This window comes from Emys orbicularis, chromosome 9 (genome assembly GCF_028017835.1).
Source record: "Emys orbicularis isolate rEmyOrb1 chromosome 9, rEmyOrb1.hap1, whole genome shotgun sequence".
NCBI lineage: Eukaryota > Metazoa > Chordata > Testudines > Emydidae > Emys > Emys orbicularis.
In genome coordinates, this window is record NC_088691.1 from 57,416,579 (window position 1) to 57,430,204 (window position 13,626).

At 41.2% G+C, this 13,626-nt stretch overlaps 1 protein-coding gene across 1 annotated transcript in view; it reads left to right on the forward strand.

Annotated features, from left to right (window-relative positions):
- Positions 1 to 7,107: 7,107 nt before the first annotated feature.
- Positions 7,108 to 13,626, forward strand: part of GIGYF2 (GRB10 interacting GYF protein 2) — a 153,986-nt gene continuing 147,467 nt past the window's right edge. The window contains exon 1 of the mRNA XM_065411184.1: positions 7,108 to 7,190. The gene's annotated coding sequence lies outside the window, so the exon portion shown is untranslated. The remainder of the gene's footprint in view (positions 7,191 to 13,626) is intronic.

Genomic DNA, 13,626 nt, shown 5'->3' on the forward strand with positions numbered 1-13,626 from the left:
AGAATCTGATCTCTTGTACACAGGAAACTATGTGGTCAATCACTTGAAAAGTTATTTGCTTTCTTCATGGACTGTAGTCCATTGGTTGTGTTTGATCAGGGAACTTTTGAGGGTGTCTCTCCTGAGGCCCATCATTTTTGACTCAGACTCTTGTGAGTCTTAATTGCTTAAATCAAGTGTGACCTAGCTGTGGTGTCATTGACTGGCTTTCCCAATGACTTGTTTACCACATTAAACAGATCCATCTCTCTTCTCTTTCTCAAAACTGGAATGTTTGCCAATTTGTTCCTTAATTGTTAGTATGTCAGATTTTACATAGATTTTTTTCTAGTAAAAATTTTCACAATTAAAATGCTCATCTGTGCTGAAAAAGAAAAGCCCATGGCCTCATTAACTTGTGTATTGTGAGAACACACATTCAAACAAAATTGATGAGTAAATTAGTTGGTGCTATTTTTGTAAACAATACCATCTTGTGACATACTGAAATTCCAAAAGTCAAAGCGGAAGTGTTTCAACCAAATTGTAGTCCTCCATCAGAGTTGGCAGTTTGAAGTGAATGGGACTTATACTAAGTCACTTAGATGTTTAAGGAAAACCCCACCCTTAGGTGCCTAAATATGGCAGGAGCACAATTTTGGGCTCCTTTTTATTCTGAAAATGTTGGTGTATGTGTAAAAAGTTCACTAACTTTTCATTGTTAAAATTGAAGTAATTCTATTCTGAAGTGTGAAAGATTTTATGCCACAAAGTTTTTAATTTACAATTTTTGCTTCTGCTCTGGCATGTACATAACTTCAAGCATATGAGTAGTCCCATTGAAATCAGAGGGATTATTCATGTGAGTTAAGTTACATATCTGCAAAATCATGGCCTTAGTTTTCAATATTTTATGTTTTGTCTAGAGCAGTTTTGTAAAATTCAAATAAGAGACATTACCAGTCATGTAATCTTTTACAAAAACATCATTTCATTTAGTTTATTAAAAATTTTAATCTAAAATTATAGTAGAACAAGTTTTGAAGTTAGTGTTACAAAAAGCATTGATATTAAAATACCTTGATTTAAGTTGTTCCACCTTGCTCATAACTGTTGATCTAAACTAACACAATTGACCAGTGCCTGTCTGGCAATGCGCAAGGTGTAAACATTTAGGAAATATTTAATCCAATATTCCTTGCTTTCATCAGCCCACGATATCTATTATATTTTAATTAAGCAAAATTATACAAGAAGTATTTTTTTCCTCTCAAAAATAAGACCTCATTCTCCTTTATATTAGCTGCATCCCTATTCCCTCTGTTGGTGACTTAATGGCTAGGCCCTCAAAGATCTGCTTCCCACTACTTGCTGGCCCATCCCTTGGCTGCTAATGTGTTAGGTGGAGCCATGCTGACTCTCAGCATTGCTCCTGTTGTGATCAACCGAAGTAAAACCCAGGTGATTTAGGGGTTAGGGTGTGTGTAGGACCACTGCCTTGGAGAATAGTCATATGGTGAATAACTTATTGTGGAAAGGGTAAAATCACTGGTATAAGCAGTGCTGTCAAGACAAGGCCCTTTTCCAAAAGAATCCAGATGAAGTTAAGTCTAAAATCACTCATCTTCTGGACAGGAAACTCAAGGGAGCCTTGTATAGGCAGATTTTTAAAAAAATCTTCCACCAGTAGGAGCCACTAGTACTTTGACCATTGTTTAAACCTGTTCTGAGCAAGGTTAGATGACATGGTGAAAATGTCAGTGGCCAACTGTGCCCTGTCTACACTTGTGCTCCCACCACTACTGCCATTGACTGAGCAGCATCAGTGTTAATATGGTGGTGGGAGATTTTAACTAAAAAGCTCTGTGTACACACAAACTAGAAGGAGAAGGAACTTCCATGAGTTTAGTGAAATGGATTGATCAAGGGAGCATCTTATGTGTGCGTTCTTACTCTTTTGTGAAGAAGAGTGTTTATGTTTTTACATATGATTTAGGGGAGTAAATCTGACTTTTAACCCTTTTGGTATTGTCAGCATTGAATTGCAAACCTCCAGTGGTAGGATGTATTAAAGAGTAATGCGACTTCTCTTTAGTTTGCAGGATGTTAAAGGGTCCCAAAATACCATTTGGACACTGCATAGCAGCATCACGTTGTGAGTCTGTCTTGCGCAATAAGCAGTTAAAGATGACAATGGCTCCCCTCAGTAACTGATGTTTAAAACTGATGTCCTATATTATGTGTTTGCCTTCCCTGTCTCTCTTTTGGTGACAGATCATGATCATGATGAGGGTCTCTCACTCAGAACTCCCAGTGAAAAGGAGAGTTGCAGATGCTCGCCATCTCTTGCAATCAAACCTCTGTTAGTGTTAGTGTTTTCTGAGCTGTTGGGTGGATATCAAGTATTGTCAATCACAGGTGAGGTGCTTGGTATCTCTAAATATAAAACAAGTTCATTTTATAATAACCAACCAGACAGATAAGATTCATGTACCATCAGAACATCTTTAAAGCTCATGGTTTATGATACTTATTTTTCTTTTCAGTCTATCCTATAGGTTCCTAACTCCACTGACCCACTAAAGTAGGCTGTACTCTGCTTCCCTAAACCAGGGTGGCATGAAAAGGATGGGTCATTGATAGCTTTTAGTTAATAAAAGATTCCTGCCTCACTTCCCCTCCCTTGGATATGTAATAGCACATTCAAATTAGTTTAGCAGTTCAAAAGGCTTTAATGTACATAATGACCTCAACAACCTATTAAAAGTCAGACTCATAGGGGTGTTTGCTTACCAAGATTCAAATTCATACCTAGTGTATATCTACTATAGTCCCTGTAGTTACACTATGGATGAATTTGGTCCCACAGACAGTCTTGTAATTTGTAATAGTCTTGTATTCTGCTTGCTTGACCATAATGGAAGTCCTAGGAGAAATCTAATAAGATACTAAAATGTATTTTGAATTTTCCAAATAAAATTTCAGAAAAATGCTAACTTTTGCAGAGGAATATCCTTAAAATGCTCCCTTCTTGAAATGTTGCTTGATAGTTTCACTTTTAGGGGGTTTCTCTGACTAAAAGAAAGTTCCCACAAACTAGATTTCTCCCATCTCAGACACAGGCCACTTCTGAAGTCTCAAAGTAAAATACAAAGAGTTGTTCACATGATCTAACTGACTTCTGCCAAGAAAAGCCATTGGAACAAGACACAGCTGCTTCTGCAGCAGAGCTGCAAGCTCCTATTCTGACAGCTTGGGTTGCAACTCTTTCTCTCTTGCACTGTTTTAGCCACTATTAATAGCAAGGAGCCAAGAGAATGGAAATACAAGTTGTCAGAGACCAGAACTTTATAACTTTGCTATAGAGGCAGATACTCCCTCAGACCAGTCTCCTGAGGGTTGTCTCTCTCTCCAACAGAAGTTGGTACAATGAAAGACATTGCCTCCCCCACCTTGTCTCTCCAATCTCCTGAGGTTCATTTTAGAATGAAGCTCATCCTAAATTCTAAGGTTTTTTTGCTGAATATATTTAATGTGTTATCATTTTTATGTGAATTCAAAATAAGTTTGAGAAATGCACTTTTCAACTTATTGGCTCCAAAAAAAAAAAAAAGAAAAAGAAAAAGAGAGATACTTGTGTTAACTATTACATCAGCCATGGCCAGTGTTCAGTGCACAACGTGGAGTATTTATTCACCTGAAAGCTCAGAGGTAAAGCCAAATGCATTTGGCTGAAATCGCCTGATCAGAGAATGGTTTTCTCAGCTAAAAATGGTCACTCCTTTATTGATGTCGCATAACAGCTAATGATAGTTTTTAGGCTGTATCAAGTACTATTATGGTTGTTTAAGGCTATAAATAAAGTAATATTTTTAGCCGAAAAAGCCTTACCCTGAGTGCCTGATGATTTTCCATCTGGAAATAGGATTACATTTGAGATCTAACAAGTTAATTAAATCATTGTACCTCAATGTCTTTTCTCCCAGCCTTAAGCAGCTGTAGTAATCTTCTTCCAGGGCCCCTCCCTACAAAGGCACCTCTTCCCAGACCAGGCAGTGACCTGATGCACCAGGAGTAACTACTATGAGACTTGCACTGAGTTTGAATACTGATAATACTTGCCCATGGGTCTATGTTGAATAAAAGTACACCAACATCACTGAACCATGTTTTAATCAAACTGTACAGAGTGAGGGAATATAACCAACCAGTTGTGCTCAGAGCATTAAGGAGACTGGATGAAATTAATCTCACTTTATTACTGTAGTCATACTAACCTTTTCATGTAAGAAAATGTTTAATTTGCTACAGGGAAAGCATGGAGTGAGGATCAATACATTATTATAAGTAAGTGGTTCATGTGGGAAAAAATGAGAACCAGTGCTTAAGAGCAATGAAGTTTGAGTTTGAAACAGAAATACGAGTTTTGTAAAATAACTGGAACTCTGAAGGACTTGTATAGCCAGGGTCACCATATTCTTGTCCTACATCTCTAAAAGTTCTACATTAAAATTTAATGCAAGATATTCCTTTATCTTTCTGAATGAAAAAGGTTTTGTAAGTAAGATTTTATGCTAGTTGGAGACTTCCTAGAATACAAACAACTTTTTGGATTTTTTTTTTTTTTTTTACAGATTACAAAGAAGTTTCACAAGTGGTAATTTGGGGAGTTGTAGCATCTTCCGCAAGGGGAGCAGAAGCAACAAGTCTTTTCCCTTTCTGAATCTTATTTTTGTAAATGTGTTTGGGAGGGGGAGGAAAGGGGAGAAAATCTTTACAGTCTTCTATCTGGCACTTCATCAAAACTAGCTTTTAATGGGCTCCTATTTAGGGGCCCTGGCTTGTAGGGTTGCAGTTTCTGGATAAATGTAGCATGGGTGATACCTGCTGTGGTATAGCGGAGTTTCCCTTAGGGTGACTGAGTTTACTTGATATGTGGCTTAAATCTTCCTATATGTCACCATTGAATCCCATGCAGTTGGGTGCTGTTGCTTTGATCCTGCTTGGAAATCATAGAAGGGACCTCAGTAGGTCATCTAGTCCAGTCCCCTGCACTGAAGGCAGGCCTAAGTGTTATCTAGACCATTCCTGACAGGTGTTTGTCTAACCTGCTCTTAAAAACCTCCAATGACGGGGATTCCACAACCACTAGGCAACTTGTTCAAGTACTTAACTACCCTGACAGTTAGAAAGCTTTTCCTAACGTCCAACCTAAACCTCCCTTGCTGCAATTTAAACCCATTGCTTCTTGTCCTATTCTCAGAGATTAAGGAGAACAATTTTCACCTTTCTCCTTGTAACAACCTTTTATGTACTTGAAAACTGTTATCATGTCTACCCTGTCTTCTTTTCTCCGTACTAAACAAACCCATTTTTTTCAACCTTTCCTCACAGATCATGCTTTCTAGACCTTTAATCATTTTTGTTGCTCTCCTCTGGACTTTCTCCAATTTGTCCACATCTTTCCTGAAATATGGTGCACAGAACCTGACACGCTACTTCAATTGAGGCCTTATCAGCATGGAGTAGAGTGGAAGAATTACTTCTCACGTCTTGTCTACAACAGTCCTGCTGAAACATTCCAGAAAGATGATTGCTTTTTTTGCAACAGTGTTACACTGTTGACTCATATTTACATTGTGATCCCCTATGACCCCTAGATCCCTTTCCACAGTACTCCTTCCTAGGGAGTCATTTCCCATTTTGTATGTGTGCAATTGATTGTTCCTTCCTTGGTGGAGTACTGTGCATTTGTCCTTATTGAATTTCATTCTATTTACTTCAGACAATTTATCCAGTTTGTCCAGATCATTTTGAATTTTAATCCTATCCTCCAAGCACTTGCAACCCCTCTGAGCTTGGTATTGTCTTCAAACTTTAAGTGTACTCTATATATTATTATCTCAATCATTTATGAATATATTGAACAGAATTGGACCCATGACCCCACTTGATATGACCTTCCAGCTTGACTGTGAACCATTGATAACTTCTCTCTGAGAATGGTTTCCAACCAATTATGCACCCACTTTATAGTAGCTCTATCTAGGCTATATTTCCCTAATTTGTTTGAGGAGATCATGTGAGACAGTATCAAAAGCCTTACTGAAATCAAGATATACCACAGCTACTGCTTCCCCCCATCCACAAGGCTTGTTACCCTGTCAAACAAAGCTATTAGGTTAGTTTGACATGATTTGTTCTTGATGAATGCATGCTGACTGTTACTTATCACCTTATATTCTAGGTGTTCGCAAATTGATTGCTTGATTATTTTCTCCATTATCTTTCTGGGTTCTTAAATTGAGCTGACTGATCTGTAAATCCCCAGCTTGTCATTATAGATTGGCACTATATTTGCCCGCTTGCAGGCCTCTGGATTCTCTCTCATCTTGCATGAGTTTTCAAAGATAATAGCCAATGGCTCAGATATCTCCTCAGTCAACCCCTTGAGTATTCTAAGATGTATTTCATCAGGCCCTGAACACTGATGAAGTTGCACTTCCAGTCACCACTTGCCTGGGAGATGAAGCAGCCTGAACACCTTGACAGGGTGGTTGCTGCAGACAAAGTGGGGGTTGGCTACATGTCAGAGGGTTGAAGGAGTCTAGTCTCTATGGTGGATTAAGGTCATTACAGGCCAGGGGAAGGAGGACATGGGGCAGCTGAGAGAAGAGTGAGATGGGCAGGGAGTAGTGGCTGTGGGGAAGTACCCAACCGGTCCCCCAGCTCGATGTGGAGCTGGGTGCAGAGTGGGGCCATAGCTGGCACCTGGGCACCGGTGGGTGAGAGGATTACGTGGCCCAGGCCCCTGGCAGAGTGAGGCTGTAGGAGGGGCAGGGCAGGGCAGCCGTGTACACTCTGGAAGCAGCGAGGAAAGGGAAGCATGGGCGCTGGGCACAGCTGGGTGGCGCAGGAGGTGACACGCAGAGAGCCGGGCGCTGCCGGTCTTATGTTCTCTCTCTCTCGGCTCTGTGCTGGCACTAGGGCGGGGCACGCGGTAGCCGTTGGCATTAGGTCTCCCCAACTGTTAGCTCGCGCTCTGTTTGCGACGCGCGCTCTCTCAAGCCGCCGCCATTCTCATCCGGGGCCTACGCGGGTAGGTGGCGCCCTATATCACGTGACGATGCGTGGCGGCGCGACCGCCATCTTGTGGTGTTGGGACTGAGGAATTGCTTCGGCTGTGAGAGATTCTCCGTCCGGGATCGCAGGTAATTAACCCCGCTGGCTCTGGCCGGCTCCCCTGGGCGCCGGGCGGTGTCTGAGCCTTTCTCCTTCCCGCCCGGGACGTGTTCGGCCCGTACACGCGGCCCTGCTGCGGGAACGTGTATAGGCCGCTTTGGAAGCACCGGCCTCGCCTACAGTTACTACCCAGGGAAAGGCCGGGGGCTTGGGATACGGAAGCCAGGGACGCTCGCGGCCTATGAGGAGCCGAGGTTGTTTGGAGTTGGCTTATGGGATATAGGCCTTTCCCGGAGCCTCTGCTTTTGGTCTTTTTCCCCTTGGCTTCCGAGGAGACTCTGGCGGCCTCACCCTGTCCTGTTCCCACCCCCTGGTGGCTCTGAGGGGTGGGGGCTTCGTCCAAATGGCCCCTTGGCAGCGGGTCCTGCCGTGGGTTGGGTGAGTGCTGCTGGACCGGAGCTTGTCAGGCAGCTGCGGGATTTCTCGGATTATCCCAGGCCACCTGCGGTTCCTGCTAATTTGCTTTTTATCCTAACTCCTGTGAACTCTCCTCTCCCACCCCAACGGGACCGTCCCGTGTCCTGAGCGAGCCGTGGGCAGGTTCCGTTCGCACTGAAACCACACTCCCCTGGGCATGTCTGGCCTTGTCATATTGCAGACACTAGGAGAGAAGAGCTGGTTCAGGACTGAGGCCTTCCCCTCAGTGAGCTGGGTGTTAAGGGGAATAATCAGCAGCGTGTGACCATGGAGGCCTTGGCAGGCTGAAGAGCCCATTGATCAGGGTCATGTATGTTTGGTATTAATCCAAGACAAGTAGTCTCAATGTCAACAAAACACTCCCAGCACTTTCAAGCATGTATAACTGCAGTTTAAATCAAGACAAGTTTGAGGTCAAGGGGATCAATACAGATTGACATAGTTGGAGTAACCCACCCCCCGACATTCTCCTATGCCCATTATTTCAACACGTTGGCCTTGTTTTTTGTTGTTACTTTTGCCATTATTTTTGCTGTCTGTATTTTGTTCTCTAAATTTTATATCTGAATTCTGCTTTTGTTGATTTTTTTTTAATGTAATCATTTTCAGCTACATTCCCGTAGTATAGACCTGCCCTTAGCCGATACTGTGGAAATAAGCCTGTGCCCTGTCAGTATGAGCTCGAGAATCCATGGAGGTGCAACAGTGGGAGAACTTTAAAAAAAAAAAAAAAAAAAAAAAAAAAAGGTAGCATAGACACACTGACCCAGTGAGGTAGTTGGTGTCAGAGCTCTTGTGTCAGAGAATGGATTCTTCATTGAGCCTGGACAAAATGCAAGATTCTGCTTCCTGGTTAACTGTATTAAATAGGATACGTTACAGTGAAAATTTATAGCAGTCATAGCAAGACTTGACAGCTTGTTGACTCCACTGCTGTCTGAAGACTTAATGTATCTTTTCAGTTCTCTGACAAAGTTGTAAAATATTTGTTAGTGATTTCAGGAGTTGGACAGGGGTCCCATGTCATCTGGGCATGTGGATATGCTTGCACAAAGATTACATCCTCTGTCACCAGGTTTGCTGTGTTTTCCAGTGTCTCTGTTTTCAGCTAATATAGATAATTAAAATATAGAATATTTATATTGCATCTTGGTTTACTACTCATCCTTTGAAAATGCATCAAGAGACCCGTGTAATGCATCAATAAAATAATTTCTCAAATACCTTGAACATCCCTTCTTTTCGCCAATAAAATGGTGTCCAGCAAAGGGGCTAAAAGTGTGATAAAAAGATTCCTTTTCTCTCTAAAGTGTACAATAAATTTAAAGGAAAAATGGCTTGAAAAATCAGCCTTTTCTATGAAAACCTTGTATTGGTCATAGTTAAAAGTAAATACTACTACAACCAAAAAGGTGGTGTAGAGCTCTGTTTTTTTCCATTTTTACTTTGTGTATAGTCAATTTCACTATTTCCCCCTGTATAATCAATCATTTTGCTTTCTGAAAAGTCTCAGATGCCAACTGGGGAATAGAAAAATCTGTGTACACACATTTTTAAAGGATATTTTAAAGCAAAACAATGCCGCTCCTTCCAAAGACTTAATATCTAAAAGGTGCTCTATCAGGAACTGAATTTTTTTAAAGTTAAAAATTAAAACAAATCAAGTTGAATAATGCCTTTCAGATTTATGAATACTTTAAAGAGGCAAATGAAGTTTTCCATTTGGGATGAACTGTAGTATTGAAAGATGACGGGTAACCCACATGCACATTATCCAGGTTGATCTGGGGTGTTGCCTGGATGGACTTTTTGCTAGTCTAAGCTCTGCCAATGATATTTGCAGTGTACTAGAACACAAGGAAAAAGCAGTTTGACTAACTTAAGGTACGTCTACACTACAAGCACTGCTACAGATCATCTTATTACAGCAACAAAAGGGATATTTCTCTGTTGCTGTAGTAGATCCATCATATCAAAAAGAACAGGAGTACTTGTGGCACCCTAAAGACTAACAAATTTATTTGAGCATAAGCTTTCGTGGGCTACAGCCCACTTCTTCGGATGCATAGAATGGAACATATATTGAGGATATGTGTGTGTGTGTGTGTATATATATATATACACACACACACACACAGAGAGCATGAAAAGGTGGGAGTTGTCTTACCAACTCTGAGAGGCCAATTAAGTAAGAGAAAAAACTTTTGAAGTGATAATCAAGATAGCCCAGTACAGACAGTTTGATAAGAAGTGTGAGAATACTTACATGGGGAGATAGATTCAATGTTTGTAATGGCTCAATGTGTATGTATATATATCCTCAATATATGTTCCATTCTATGCATCCGAAGAAGTGGGCTCTAGCCCACGAAAGCTTATGCTCAAATAAATTTGTTAGTCTCTAAGGTGCCACAAGTACTCCTGTTCTTTTTGCGGATACAGACTAACACGGCTGCTACTCTGAAACCCATCATATCAAGAGGCAGTAGCTAGGTCAGTGGAAGAATTCTTTTGACAACCTGGAGACCCCTGATGCAGTATTTTATTTCTTATTTTTCTTCTTTAATGTGTTGAGGCCTGAAATTCTCCTTAGATTTTCTGCTTGTTTAACATTTGAAATGTCAAAAATATTAAATGTTATTTTCCTTTCTTTTGCTGGAGTTCTCTTTGGAAGTCCAAATAACTGATACAGGAGTGTCGTCCCCTCCCCGCCCCCCTCAGTTGAAATGTTTCAGAAAGATCTGGTCTCTAAACTTTTCCTTCAAGTAGAGTTAAATAGCTGTTAACTGTTCCATGGTTTTTAAACAGTCTGATTTAAAAATTAATTTTCATCTCAGTTCAGGATTCTATTCCTTGGCTTTTGTGATGGCATGATGATACTAGCTTTCCAGTACTCCTGTTCGAGGAAATATTGGGATAAATGATACATGAATCTTAAATGTAAAACAATCAGGGGACAAAAAGCTTAAACAAGGATTTTAAAGTTTGCTTTTAGGCTATACTTAAAGGAAATAGGTTGTAACCAAGAAGATTTAGTGGTGATATACATGTGAACAGTGTGCCCTCTTGTGGTTGGCTGCATATTAAAAAGAACGTAGGGTCCTGCTATACTACTTTTCTGTAACTCACTTTTAGTTCCAGTGGTAGTGGCAGGGTGTGAAGATAAAGGATCAGGGTCTCAATCCCAGCTTTAGAAATTTGGGTGTCTTTGTTAGTAATTTAGTTCACAGCAATGAGTTTATTACAGAATGATATCCAGTTATCTTTCTCAAAATATGAAGAAACTTTGTCAAGCTGTTTTTGAATTACAGTTAGCTATAAATTTCCTGAACATGGAAGCCACTTAGCAGTAACTCCTTAGTTATGGTGATAAGTAGGGAGCCATTATAAATCCTATGTTCATATTGCTTACACTTTTGCACAGAAAGTATTTTTATATTACTTCACTCAAGTACATCTGAGGGGTTTTTGGAGAGTTTGAAAGCAAGTGGTAAAAACACCTAAATTACGGATGCTTTTAAAAGAAACTGCCTTATTTTAAAATAACTTTAAATACAGTTTAAATTATTTAAAGTACTTATTTGCAGAAATCCGCCTTAATGTTTGACTTAGCTGCTTATGATGTGAGAGCAGCATTGCAGAAGTCTGGCTATCTTAGATAGTTATATTGCCCCCATGACTGTAGCATCTGAGAATCTGTCTTTTATTGGAATTATGCTTACAACACCTCTGGGAGGCAGAGAAAGTACCATTATCCCAATTTTACACACGGTGAACTGAGACACAGAGGCTGTGACTTGCTCAAGCTTACACAGGAAGTCTGTGATGATGGAGCAAGGAATTCAGCACTAGGGTAGAGCCTTAACTCTAAAGTAGTCAAAATTTATTTTACTCTTGTGAAATTTTTTTCGTTCATGATTTGATCTTTTAACTCTCTTCTCATGTCATCCAACAGGGAAACGCTTGTGTCATAGAACCAAACCAAAACTTGAAATGCTTCTTAAATCACTGACTGCAAATGAAAATGTCATACATGGTATAGATATGTGGATTCCTCTTTCTCTTGTGTGGTAAATAATATTTGAATGGACTGAGTTTTTTGGTCTACATGTTGAAAGTGACTTTAAATGTGTGGTCGGTATCTGGAAGATAGTGAGCCTCTCTAGGGAGGGTAAATCAAGACAACATAAGAATTCTATTATATTGGGAGTGTAGATGGGTTTTCTGCCTCATGGTAGAATGGGGAGAGTGTGTGGCGATGATGTTTCTGGACTGTTTGAAGACTAAAGTGATATGTTCTGGTCTCATGACCCACTTACAGGTGGGTAGTTGGAATGGGATAAGGTTGAGCTTCTGGTTTACATGTGAGATGTAAGAGGTAAGATGTTAGTGTTACTGGCTAGTAATCGGTCGTTGAGCCATTGTCTTAGCCATATGTGGAGAGTTTGTAGCACATATTGGAAACTGATGTAAGATGAGAGGATACAAAAGGTTTCTTATTTATAGGTGGAGACTGAACAGGGATATAGGACATAGTTAAGCTCCCCTTCTCTTCTGCTGCGCCGCCGCCCCCCCCCCCCAAATATGCAGCTTACAGCTACATACTTAAGAAATAATGGGCTTGATTCGGTGCTCTACAAACACACACAAAGCAAGTGAGTGTAACTACCCTCCTCTTCTGCTCCAGGCAGGAAAGATTTCTCCATATATCCCTATGCTATAGAGTAGATGATTCCACCAGGAGGTGGTGGTGATATGCTCTTACATATGTTGTATAGTATGTATATATACATGCATAGGCGCTGACTCCGTGGGTGCTGTGGGGCTGGAGCACCCACAGGGAAAAATTAGCAGGTGCTCTGCACCCACTGGCAGCCAAGCTCCCCCCACCTCGCTGCCTCCTCCCCCGAGTGCACCATGTCCCTACTCCTCCCCCTCCCAGCGCTTCCTGCCCACCGCCTAACTGCTGTTTGGCGGCGCTTAGGACTTTCTGGGAGGGAGGGAGAGGAGTGGGGTTGCGGCGCGCTTGGGGGAGGAGGCGGTAAAGAGGTGGGGGAGGGACTTGGGGGACGGGGGTGGAATTGGGGCGGGACGAGGGTGGTGCAGGGGCGGGAGGGGGGGAGGGGGGGTTTGAGCACCCATGGGGCAGAGGAGAAGCCGGTGCCTATGTATACATGGTAGCAACCTTTATTTAAAGCTAACTTTTTTGTCAGTTGGTTAAAGCAGACTGCCCTGTTACTAGCCTGTCACACCAACATCTTGTCTCTTACCCTCTCATATGACAGCTATACTGGCATGTTTCAGAGCAGCTCCTTTGTGAAAAGAAGACTTTGTAGTAGATTCTATGTGGGAGAGTTCTTGAAGTACCTTTCCAATGAAAATCTAGAAATGCTTTATCACTCTGAAATATCCATTTTCTAAAGATTTTATGTTTACTACCTGAGGGCATGGAAAATCTTGCAAAGTGGGGAAAACATAATTGAGAATCATAAAACATGCTATAGCTATATGAGGCCTACAGAGGTCTGGTTAGGTAAATTAATGTGAAAATGATTGTTCATTCCAGGAATCCTTTTATTTGTGTGCCTTGACTTCATATGTTTTGAAATGTTATACATACGTTCTGCTGGATTTGAATGTGTTTTGTAGCAGTTACAGCACCATGTGATAGCTGGAAGGGAGGCACTATATAGGTTCTACCTCTGGAACAGATAGTGGCAGTGTAGTACTAATTAGATAGGATGGCTTAGGTCATGTCTAAACTAGCACTTAAGTTGGCAAAACTTTTGTTGCTCAGTGGTGTGAAAAAAAACACCTCTGAACTACACAAGTTTTGCCGGCATAAGCATTTGTGTGCACAGTGCTGCGTCGGCAGGAGCTGCCACTCGTTGAGTTGGTTTTATTACGTTGATGGGAGAGCTCTATCCATCGGCATAAGGCGGCTATATTAGCACTCTCACAGCAGCACAACTGTATCGGTACAGCTGT